This window comes from Chenopodium quinoa, unplaced genomic scaffold (genome assembly GCF_001683475.1).
Source record: "Chenopodium quinoa cultivar QQ74 unplaced genomic scaffold, ASM168347v1, whole genome shotgun sequence".
Taxonomy (NCBI): domain Eukaryota; kingdom Viridiplantae; phylum Streptophyta; class Magnoliopsida; order Caryophyllales; family Amaranthaceae; genus Chenopodium; species Chenopodium quinoa.
In genome coordinates, this window is record NW_018745024.1 from 8,861,815 (window position 1) to 8,874,032 (window position 12,218).

Sequence of the window (12,218 nt, forward strand, 5' to 3'; positions counted from 1 at the left end):
AATCGTGCATCGCACGTGTTCAAACCTAGTATCTATATATATAAAAGCTCCACATGTCACTCCACACTATTCAAAATTTTCCCGCCCATTTTTACCCAATTCTATTCAAAGCAATTATCAAATATATACTTTGTATATAAGTTGAAATTTTTATTTTCTACAAAAAAAAATAATTTACGGCTACTTTTGTAATACCCGAATATTTTATGATTTTATATTATATATTTTTTTATATTTTTATTTTAGAGTTCGGAAAGATTTAAAACCCTATTTTAATTTAAATAGGACTCTACAATTTTAAACGTATATAAACTATTCTTAAACCCTAATAAAGTTATTGAATAAAAAAAAAAGAAGAAATAAAGTAGCCGTTTTCGTTCTTATGCGTGGGATTTGTTAACCAAACCCAAAATTGATTTTTGTAAAAAGATTCTATTTGATTCTTCTTCATTAATTTTTTGTTTTATTCTCTAATATCCATTATCATATGTATTAATTGTATTTGTATTATAAGATTAAAAGAGAAGGTGCACAATATATTTGGGAAATCAAAGCCGTGAACTGCAAGATTGCCAATTTATTTCGTCCCTTATATCATACTTCGTATATGATAGTTCTATTGCAGTTCATTGAAAGGTAATCACGCTCAGCCCTTTGGAGTTGTTTGATCACATTAATTATTATATGTAATCACACTTTATCAATTTGAAGATGTTTGATTGTATTATTTATTATGTGTAATTACACGGATTTAATTTTAGAATTGTTTGTATAATTATTGCTTTATATTATTGTATGATTTGATATTTATATGCTTGAATTTATAGCTATGATTGATGTGTATAATTTTATGATATGATCTGATTTAATTGTCTTGTTATTATTCTTGTATTGATTGATTGTTCTATTTTTTTCTGGGATTTTTAATGTTATTGTTATAGGGAGTATTGTTTTATCGAGGTTTTAGGGTTGTTAATGCAGAGTATTATTTTTGGGTTGAGATTTGATTATATTCGGGTTATTAGTGTTTTTTTAAGAGTTGAGATATTATGAATCGAATTGTCATGTTATTTGGGAACTCGTGCCATTATTGAGATACTATTTATTATCAAGTTTATGATTATTTGATCGATGTATGAGATCAAAAAGGTTGAGATTATTATTTTGTTATTGGTTTGAGGCTCAGCGTTATAGACCTTAGTCCTTGGCTTGTTGGTAATGAGATAATGATCATGAGTTAAGAATGAGGTACAATCTTTATTATTTGTTTTTCTATGGTCCCCTACAGTGGGAATTGGCCTGTATGTGGTCTGGTTCAAGGTGTTTTCTGGTTATTGGGAGTATTCTAGTTCTTATACTTGTTGGTTTTATTCGAATTACCCATGTCCAAGGCTAGGTATAGAACAAAGAGCATGGCACACTATTGGTTATGAGTTGAGTAAAGGTTCGTACTATTATTCGAGGTTGAGTTGTTAAAGGTTATTTTCTGAGTACAATGTGTAATGTAGTTTCAAACTACATTGCTTAATTGATCGAGTAATGTTAATTATTATATTATACTCCATATTCTGATATGTGGTGATTACTCAACTTTTGCTGACGTGTGTGTATTGTTTTGTTGTGCTATTTGTGTTTGCGGCCATGTCTTTTTCTTATGGTGGCCCTGAGACGATCTATTTTGGAATTTGTCCTTAATGGTGAGCAGTCAAGATTATTTAAGCAGGTTGATCAAGTGATTGTAGCTAAAGGAGCTCAAGTGTTTCGAGTAGTATGCTGTAACCAGTTTGTAAAGTTGTATAAATAGGTCAATTAGATTTATTGGGTTGTATTTATTGGGATTTGTAAGCCTTAACACTCGACAGGTTGTTGAGTGTGGCGGTGATACCTCCGATTTAGGTGTATGCTTCCGCAATTTTATTTAAAGGTTGTTTATTTTTCCTTTAATTCTTGTTTATTTTCAGTTAGTAAATTGGGGGTGTTACAACTTTTTATCCTATGTGACAAAAGTGTATAACATATTTTATCTTAAATTATTGCCTGCAAAAAATCTTACGAATATTTTTTATCCGATGTGAAAAAATTGAATACTTCTTTTTTAAAATTTTGTTAGATGCATCATTTTTTAAATTGCGGACTTTTGACAGTTTTTTGGTGTAGAAAGAGATAAAGAGAAACAATAAAGAGGGATCATGTTATATGAGAGAGCTAGAGTTAATTTATTAACTAAATGGGAAAATGATGCATCCAAATTAAAACTTCCATACATGAAACATGATGCATCTAATAAAAAACAAAGGTAGTAATATCATTTTTTTTAATCTTAAATTATACAATAAGGGCCTGTTCTTCAGCTTATTTTTGTTAAACTGAAATTATTTTTACTGAACTAAAATATTTTTGGCTGAACATAACTTAATTTTGTTGAACATAATTTTTTTTTTCCTAAATTGAAATTATATTTACTTATTCTCTATTATATTTATTCTTTTTAGTTACTGAACTGAAATTATTTTGAATGAATTAAAATTACTTTTGCTGAAATGAAGTTATTTTTACTAAATTGAAATTATTTATATTGAACAGAATTTAATTTTACAAATTCTCTATTATATTTATTCTACAATAAATAAATATATAAATCTAAAAAGTATTATTATTTTTCATTATTATTATTATTATTATTATTATATATTATTATTACTATTATTATTATTGTTGTTGTTATTATTATCCTTCTCTAATCATCATTATCACCATCACCATCATCGTCGTCATCATCATCATTATTATTAAGAAAAGAAGAATAGCCACCTCAACCATCGGACCATGTATCCCCTGACCCACCCCTAAGGCTAAGGCCCTACTTTTATTTATACTGGTGTAACTTTTGATCGTCTTAGGATAATGATGTATAATATGGCCGGACTAGTGGACGTATGGTTGTAAATTTGATATATTTAAAATTGTGACAACATTATGGGACGGAGAGAGTTTGTTTAATTAGCATGATTAAAACAAATTAAAAATACACAAGAAGGGTAATGCATGAGATTTGTGAATGGGCATAAATCATTTTGTTCAAAAAAGTAACATACATAAACCTTATTCATATCTCTATTTCTTTTTTTTTTTTTTTTTTTAAATTATGATAATGAGTATTGTGATAAATGGGTACACATTATTGTGATTAATATTGTTATGAAATAATTAATGAATATTCAATTGTTGTATATGCTATCATTATTATGGTTTTAATTTATTGGTGCAGGATTACAGTTCTCCCTGCATTTGGAGTTTGCAGGAGGAAGGGGTTATTGAATGTAATGGTTTGTGGGTCTATCTTGTTGTTTCTTGATTTTGGGATGATAAAGAGTATTCAATCGGTTACTATCATCCCATTGTTAGTGTTTGTGATGGCAAGGTCAGCCATCATTGTTAATCCAAATCTTGAAGGAGGCTCCCCATTTTTTAAATTTGGGGTAAGCAAAGTCCTCCAATGTTCAGCACTCATTGCTAGTAGAGTTGCAGGACGAGAACCTGCATTGTCAAGCAAGGTTTATCAAGGTAGAGTCATTACAAAGTATGGCTCTTTTGGTTGTATTCCCAGACTCCTAGGAAGTAATTATGGTTTGCCATCCCTGGGAGTGGAATGGTGTCAACGGTCAGTTTTTCTACAACAGGTGCGGCCTTTCGGTTGGTGTTGGTCTCAGCAACTTTTCTTTTGATTTTGTTTTCGGGTTTTTTGCAAACTTCAGCACTAGGTTCATCTCGTGTTTTCCGTTTAAATTGGCAATTCTTGGCCCACAATGAAGCATCAGTAAGTTTCTCTTGGTCCTCAGCCACTTTATACAAGATTGCTTGTTTGATGTTAGTGTGTTTAGTTTGTTGTATTAGTTTTTTCATTACTTTTAGCTCTCTTAGGTTGTAATTTGTCCTTTATTTTATGAAGTTTCCCATTGTAAAAAAAAAAATTGCTAAAAATGGTTATTTAAATTTAGCAAATTGACAACTCCCTTTGAAAATTTTAGGCATCCTAAATTTCCAAAGGATTGCATTGCTTTCTATATTTTATTTCAACTATTAGTGGTCAGCGGATGGTAATCATCTAACAGTGGTAGCAGTAAAAAACTTAAAGTTGTTCAATTTTGGATTCTTGTTCCATGGTTTGAGTCCCCATGACTACTTTTTTTAAAATATTCTTCCTTTTTTTTCTTTGTTTTATAATTTTGGTCTATTTTATTTTTTTATTGTTTATTTATTTTTATTTTTTTTTGTTTCGTCATCAAAGAGGCCAGTTTCCATTAAAAAAAAATTACTAGTAAAAAAAAATAATTAAAAAGACCAATTTTATTAATTTTTTTATGTAGTAAACAGAATAATCAAACTGTAAATGACCAAAAGCACCCACCCCATACGACTAGTTGGGGGGGCTGGGGCTAAGCTAATTAATATATATATATATATATATATATATATATATATATATATATATATATATATATATATATATATATATATATATATATATAGAGAGAGAGAGAGAGAGAGAGAGAGAGAGATTCTCTCGAAAAAAGGAAATATATACTGCCTCCGGATCATATTATATTATATGCAACTTTGGGGTATTATTTGTGAGATATAAAAAATTCCAAAGTTGCATGTAATATGATCCGGAGGTAGTAGTTAGAAATGAAATGCTATCATCAAATTCATTAACTTAACTAAACGAAAATAAATTTTATGTGTTTTATCATGTAAAACAAGAAAGGGAATAACAATTATATGAGTTTAAGACTATAAAACATAATTTCATATTTAAAATTACAACCAATTAGTTGTTGGTGCAATGGTAATTGGGATTACACTTGGTAGGAAGAACAGCGTGTTCGATCTCCCGTAATAACAATTGGGAGGGGATTATAGACCTCAAATTCGGACATTTCAAAATCATTAAAGGTCTAATATAAAAATAATACAAGGCTCCTAAATTATTTGAGATGGCCCTATGTACTAGAGAACAATAATGTTGCAATTGCACAACTCAATCAACAAACTCAAGTTCGTTTGGCATTGTTGTGGTTTTCAGTTTTTTGGTTTTTTGTATTTTAAAAGTGTATAATATATGTAATATAATGAATTCAAAATTAGTCAAATTTATTAAAATCATGCTAATTTTGAAAACTGACAACAGAAAAGTGAAAATACCTTTTTCTTGTTTCCTGTTTTTGGTTTTTTGTTTTCAAAAAAACTGAAAACTGAAAACAAAAAACAATGTCAAACAAGCCTTTAAATTAGTTGTTTTTTTTTTTTTAACTTTAAAGTATGTTTTTCTCTCTATATCCCTCAAAAACTCTTAGATAAAGTGCACTGATAATTGACCACAAACATATTTGAAAATAATTCCGAATGGGAAGAACTATTTGGAATCCATGATACCTTTATCAATGTAAATAGAAAGAACAATTTTGAAAAAATAAATCTTGCATTTGTGGTACCACACTAGCTAGCACCAAGTTAATGATTGGAAACATATTCACATATTTCATAACGGTTGGATGTGCATTGTATCTCAAAGGCTTGTTGAAAATCACTTTTGCTAATCTTTGTTCTCCCACGCACAACAGATTGTAGAATGTAGGATCATATTTAGTTTAGATGTAAGATTGTAGGGTATGTACCCTGTTATGCTCACCCCCAGGGAATATGGATAGCCTTACCTTATCCCTACCTCCTCCCACCCTCAAGGAGCCTTGCTCGCTAATCTAAGCTAGATAATCTGGCTCGAACATCTTTAAAAAAAAATAAAAAATAAAAACGCAACAAAAACTTTTTGATAAATACTGAAGAAAAGTTATACTCGTTTAAATTAAATTAATTCAACAAAATAAAGCTAGATCTCACATACATACGAGCAATTGTGAACAAGAAGCCAAATTTAAGATATGTACACAAGCACGTATTTTTATCATTGATCGGGGTTGAAACACTTCCCGTATAAAAACGATTTAAATTTCTACCATAAACCAAAATTATTTTTGCAAAAAATGTTTTTACCCAAACTTTACTCCCTAAATCTATCTATCGCTCCTTACTTGCTCATTCCAATTTTTACCACTTTTATCCCATCTAATCTAAGCAGCAAGCCAGCAACCAAGGGATTAAAGTTAAGGAAATAAAAGAACAACAAAAAGGAAAAAAAAAAAAAACAAATATATGTCATATAAAGATTTAAATACTAGTATTAGTCATACCTATTAAAATTTAGAATCATAATAATTTAGAAAACAGACAACAAAAAATAGAAAACAACTAAATCTAATTTGAAAACCAAGAACAATAACAAACAAGACCGGGGTAATTGAGTTATCAAGGTATGTTACGTTGAGTAATTTGACTAGCATCATCTTTCTTTGTAAAAACACAATCGTTGTGTCTTCTTGATGGTCCAGAATGTGGCAACCAATGATGATCATAATAATCTTTGGTTTCTAGAACTGTATTTGAAATTTTTATAGGGCATTTGAATCTTGCTCCGCTCCCAAAACTAGTTAAAGAAAAAATAATTAACATGAATAGAAGTAGCACAACCTTCACCTTGTTATTTGGATAGTAAATCATGGTTGTACACTATTTTCAAATAAAAATTAAGATTAAGGTGAAAATTGTATATTAGTTTGAACATCTAGGTTAATTCCATTCCTAGCTGCCATCTTCTTATATATATATATAGAACCATCAACCAACCCCCTTTCATCCCAAAAACTTGCCGGGTGTAAGGGTGGTCAAGACTGTCAAATGAATAAATAAGTGATGAGCTAGTATACTATGTAATATTTGGTGAATAGTTTAAAAGATTACAAAAAATAATATCATATTTTGTTTTCTAGTCAAACTATGGAGACATTAATGAAAAAATTATTTAATGCACTTTTTTAGTCTGTACAATTTAATGTATTTTGATAGAGTATAAATCATATTTTTAAGCCTAAACCATTAGCTTAAAATGATCCGCAAGTGTGATATAAAGGTCACGAGTTCGAATCTCATCCAACCCTTCTTTTAAGTGGAATAATTCGTGTTGGGTATGAAGGGGCTCATTGCCGTATCTACATTTCAAGCTCAAAGAGATCTCATGAGATGGGGCGTGATAGAATATATAAAGCAATTTTGGGCTTCAACCATCAGTTTAAACTTTTGGTTGAGATGATCCAAAGTGGGAGTATGAAGGTACTTTAAACATGAAATCAATATAGAAAAATAGGCACAACATTTTTAGGTCACCAAATAAGGAATACAAGAATGTAATGAAGGGGCGGGGGAATAACATAATACATTTAAAAGGTAATTAATTAACCAAATTAGCAGAATCAATGTGTCACAACAAATTATTGACGAAAAACTCTTTTAATAAACAATGGAGGGAGTACCAGAGAACAATGATGCATTTACACAGCTCAACCAACAAACTCTTAAAATAATAATAATAATAATAATAATAATAATAATAATAATAATAATAATAATATTAATAATAATAATAATAATAATAATAATAACTTATTTTCTCTCTATATCCTTAAAAAAAAACTCTTAGATTATTTAATTTTATTAAAACTAAAATAGTTCTTTCTCTCTTTGCACATAAAATTCAACAAATATTTAGGTCAAAATTCTGATTGGATTCCCAATCTAGATACTAATTTATTCTGATTGGATTCCCAATCTAAATAATTCAACAAATCTTTCTCTTTGCTATATAATTATTCTAGTTAAAAAAATTCCTTACTAAGAGTACGAAAAAAAAAAAAAAAAAAAATCCGGTTTTACCTCTAAAAATAAATTTATTAAAATCTCCTTTGATCATTCACTCAAGACATGCACCAGTGGTAAATGGTAATGCATTGCATATATGGAGTATCGTATTATCATGCGAATAATTATACAATTACACACACACGGTCTATGAATAAATAAAGTTATATATCCTCGAGTGTATATAAGAACTTAAACGTACTATATTTAGCTAACTACTTAAGCCCTATGTTACATCACGCAGCCTAACAGCTGGTTAAAGGCGTGTTAAGCTAAGCTAACCATTGCAAATTCAGTATTACGTACAATGTGTCAATGCCAAAGAGCATTTAATTTTGTACTACTTATAATGCATGTAACGAATGGTAGTAGTGGAGAAGCACATAAAAAACGCAGAACTTCACGTTGAAAGTATAGTATATTGGTAAAAATTGATGAAATTAATGGTAACAAACATCACATTTCACAACTATATGGTGTTTTAATCATTTAATGAGGCATCAAACTAAACTAACGTTTTGCTTGTACAGTTGTACATACACTTGCACTACATACTCTCAAAGTCTCAAGGTCTAACACATTTGAAAGAATATTCCACTACATATGTCAACTATTCTTCCCTAAAAAAAGATTTTGAAAAAAATATAAAATTATGTTTAATAAATTGAATTTGAAAATAGTTAATTGAAGTTGAAACAAGATTTTTCATGAGCTGTAACTAGCCAATTTTATGGTGCGTTACTGATACTTTTCTCATGATTTAGGAGTTTAGGAATTAGGACTATGGAAGATGTGCGTGTGGGTGGATGTCACGATGACATCATGCATGAAGTGTGTGGGTTGTTCTTTCAATAAAACCCCTCAATTTGCGGGTGGAGTTAGGGCTTGTTTACATTTACTAAACTGAGCTGAACTAAACGGAACTCAAGTGAACTGATTGGAGCTGAACTAAACTAAACTGATTGAAGCTGAACTGAACTAAACTGAATTGAACTGAGCTGAAATGAATATTTTATGAGAGAGGGAAATTAGGAGCTGAAATAAATTGAACTGAACTGATTGGAGCTTAACTGAAATTAAGTAAATGTGAACAGACCCATAATCTATTAAGATGGTTAGGAGTTTGGATCAATTCAAATTGATATTTTGCTCTTTTGGGAAGGGTTTTGTAATAGTCATGTGGGGGGCACGCGACGTGGTTGGTTCAACGTTAGAGAAAATAGTTAACGGCGGAAATCTGATAGAGGTAGTCTTTTATAATATCTTTTAATTTTTTTTACAGGATAATATCTTTTATTTAATAGGTTGTTGTTAAAAAAAAAAAAAAAAAAAAAAAAAAAAAAAAAAAAAAAAAAAAAAAAAAAAGGGTAGTTCATTACAACATTTTTTTTTTATTAGGTGGGATCTCAGAAATTCTCAATTATATTAGGTAGTTTTTGATAAAAAATTCCTAACAAACTTAAAATTCACAATTAAAATTTGCAACATTTAATAAGGTGGTTTAAGTTGTAACTCAAATTGATCATCAAAACTAACACCACCTTACAAAATTAAAGTTACAATGTCACATTTTGCAATTAGAAAGTTAAGGGTACTGGTACATACAAAGTTAGATATGAAAGTACCTTTAGAATTTCGCAAAAGTATAATTTTATACTTGTTTAAGTTAAGGTTACTCTTATAAAAATAATTGTACTTATTTGTCTAAAATAAATCAAATAGAGTGAATTGTCTAAAAAAAATTTTAATCTTTAGTGATTGCGAGAAGAACTACATCTAAGTAACGTAAAAGGCTAATATTATACAATGCAAATGTACGAACATTTTTGTTGGGGGAAAGGGGGGCAAAATAAACAAACACATTTAACAAAATTAATTTCCCAATTTGTAAAATAATCCACGAAATCTTCACTCAATAATATTTTTGGAATATAGAATATTTTATTAAGTACATTTACTAATTAATAACACCTTTTTCGTTGGAATTTTTACGTGTTGAAGGTCCAGAATACGGAATTAGTCGTTTTCCCTTATATGAAAAATAAGGACCATAACTATATATATGCCTATCTTCCATCATGTTTCTCTTGTTGTTGTTGTTGTTGTTGTTAATGTTGTCATCTCCGTTGCTATCATCGTTGTTGTCCTTGTTGATTGCGGAATCACGAAGGTGGCGGGTTGAATCACTTGTAATGATATAGAAAGCTAGAATTAGTACCAAGAAATAAACTTTGTTTCTCAAGTTTGAAGCCATTGCATGCATATAGTAAAAAATATAGAGAGAAGAAAAGAGAGGTTTTGTTTAATTTTATTGTTTTGAAATTTTTGGGTGGACTATTGTGTTTCGTAGATTACTCTTGTATATATTTTAGAAGCTAGACAAAGAGAGTGGGTTACCTGGATCGATTAGGCTGACATGTGTGAGGTTCTGATTCGGTTATTGGGCAATTTTTGTAAAAAAAAAATAAAAAAATTAAAATAAAGAGTGATGGTTTGTTAGTTTATGTGTTAGACTTTTAATAGGTTAGTTACACTTCAAATTAAAGTTTTCAATGTAAATTGTCAAACAATGTTGCATATAAAAAGTAAACATATACACTTCTCTCATTCTTTCTTCCTCGTTTTTGCCTTTTAAATTTTCAGTTTTGTTTGATTCAATTCTTGTCATTGTTTGTTTCTGTTTAAATACGGAGCAAATATATTATGAGTGTAATTAGATTATTTATTTTTATTTTTTTTTTGAAGGGGAGTGTAATTAGATTTTAATTGGACACATAAATAAACAATAATGGTAACATTGGTAATATTTACAAGAACTAGCTAATAGAAACCTTTTGTTTTATCAAATCAAATTAAAACTATACAACAATAGTTTAACAATAAGTAATTAAGGTAACAAATAGTTGGTTATAAAATCATTAAAAAATATAAGCAAAACTAACAACATTAATAACTTCGATACAAAAATAAAAATGAAAAACAACAACATTAATATTTTTTGATTGATAATTAACGTATGCATATGCTAATAATGTAGTTTAAATTTTCTATATCAGGTCAGATTTCATCTAACTGGTAAATTTAAATTAACGGTTTTAAATATGCAACAACGAGCTAACCTAATTTAACGGTAAACTAACCGTCAATTACTTTTTAAAGTATACACAGCATATGCAAAATGTAACGCCAAATCAAATATTTTTTAACAACATTAATAATTGTACATATCGATACAATTTGCAACTACTAATTAGGTAATTTAACGGTTTAATTTGTCATATCATAATTAACCTAATCACGCTAGCTAACTCTTATTAACTACGTGTTAAAAAAAATATTAGTATATATGATATGTATTTTTATCTCCTATCTTTATTGGTATATTTAGTTTATGATAGGAGAGTGGTGCCACCTAGAATAGGTTGATCTGTGCAAGATTTTGGTCTAGTAGCACAAATTAGACAACATACCCGGTTAGATGTAGTAGTTCTACATGCACATTGATGGAGTGATTTTAGTATATTCTTGTAACAAAATGCATATGTATATACTATATAAATATATAATAGAACAGTAATAACATTATAATAAAAGCACAAACTAACATATATATTAATAAATAAAAAGCATATCACATTGGTAATGAGTTGAAAAGCACCTACATAGACAACAATAAAAAAATGAATAGCATTAACAACATTCGGCATCATTATGAAATTACTTAATATTTTTATTAAAATAAACATATAAATATAGTAAAATACAAGCAAAATAGATTGTTGTTTTACGACTTTTACCCATTTATTTATTGTATGTAAATCTATTTACATACAATTAGGTATATCTTCTTTCAATTAGTGGCCGGCTTAACTTTTGAAGCATAGTATTCCCAAACAAGTACAGGTAAGTATCCCACATTTATAAAAGATGAGGGAGAGAAACACTTTATAAAGTTTAGGGACCATTCCTCATATTGTCATATGATTTTAGGATGAAAACTCATTGGACTTTTGAATTAAACTTTCTCAATCGATGACGATGTGGCACATGGATGAAATGAACTCTCTTATTTAGCTTCGTTAGTGATGGAATTTTGATCAGGAAAATACTTTGAGAAATTTTTTATATTTACTATTTTAGATTTATAATTGTGAAACAATGTTGCATGTAACGTATAACTGACTAGGGAAAGACTTTGAGACAATGTATTTCAGTATATCTAGAAATTTCTCCAAGTGAAACAAATATAATGTAAACCCTTTGTTTTGTTTGATTCAATTTTAATTTCTCCGTTATTTGCTAATTTAATTTGAAGTTTTTCCTCAATTTTACAAGGATTATAACATAGAAAAATGATAAATTGTGAGAGAAAGAATGAAAAGGCGGGAAATAGGGTGAGAAGGTAG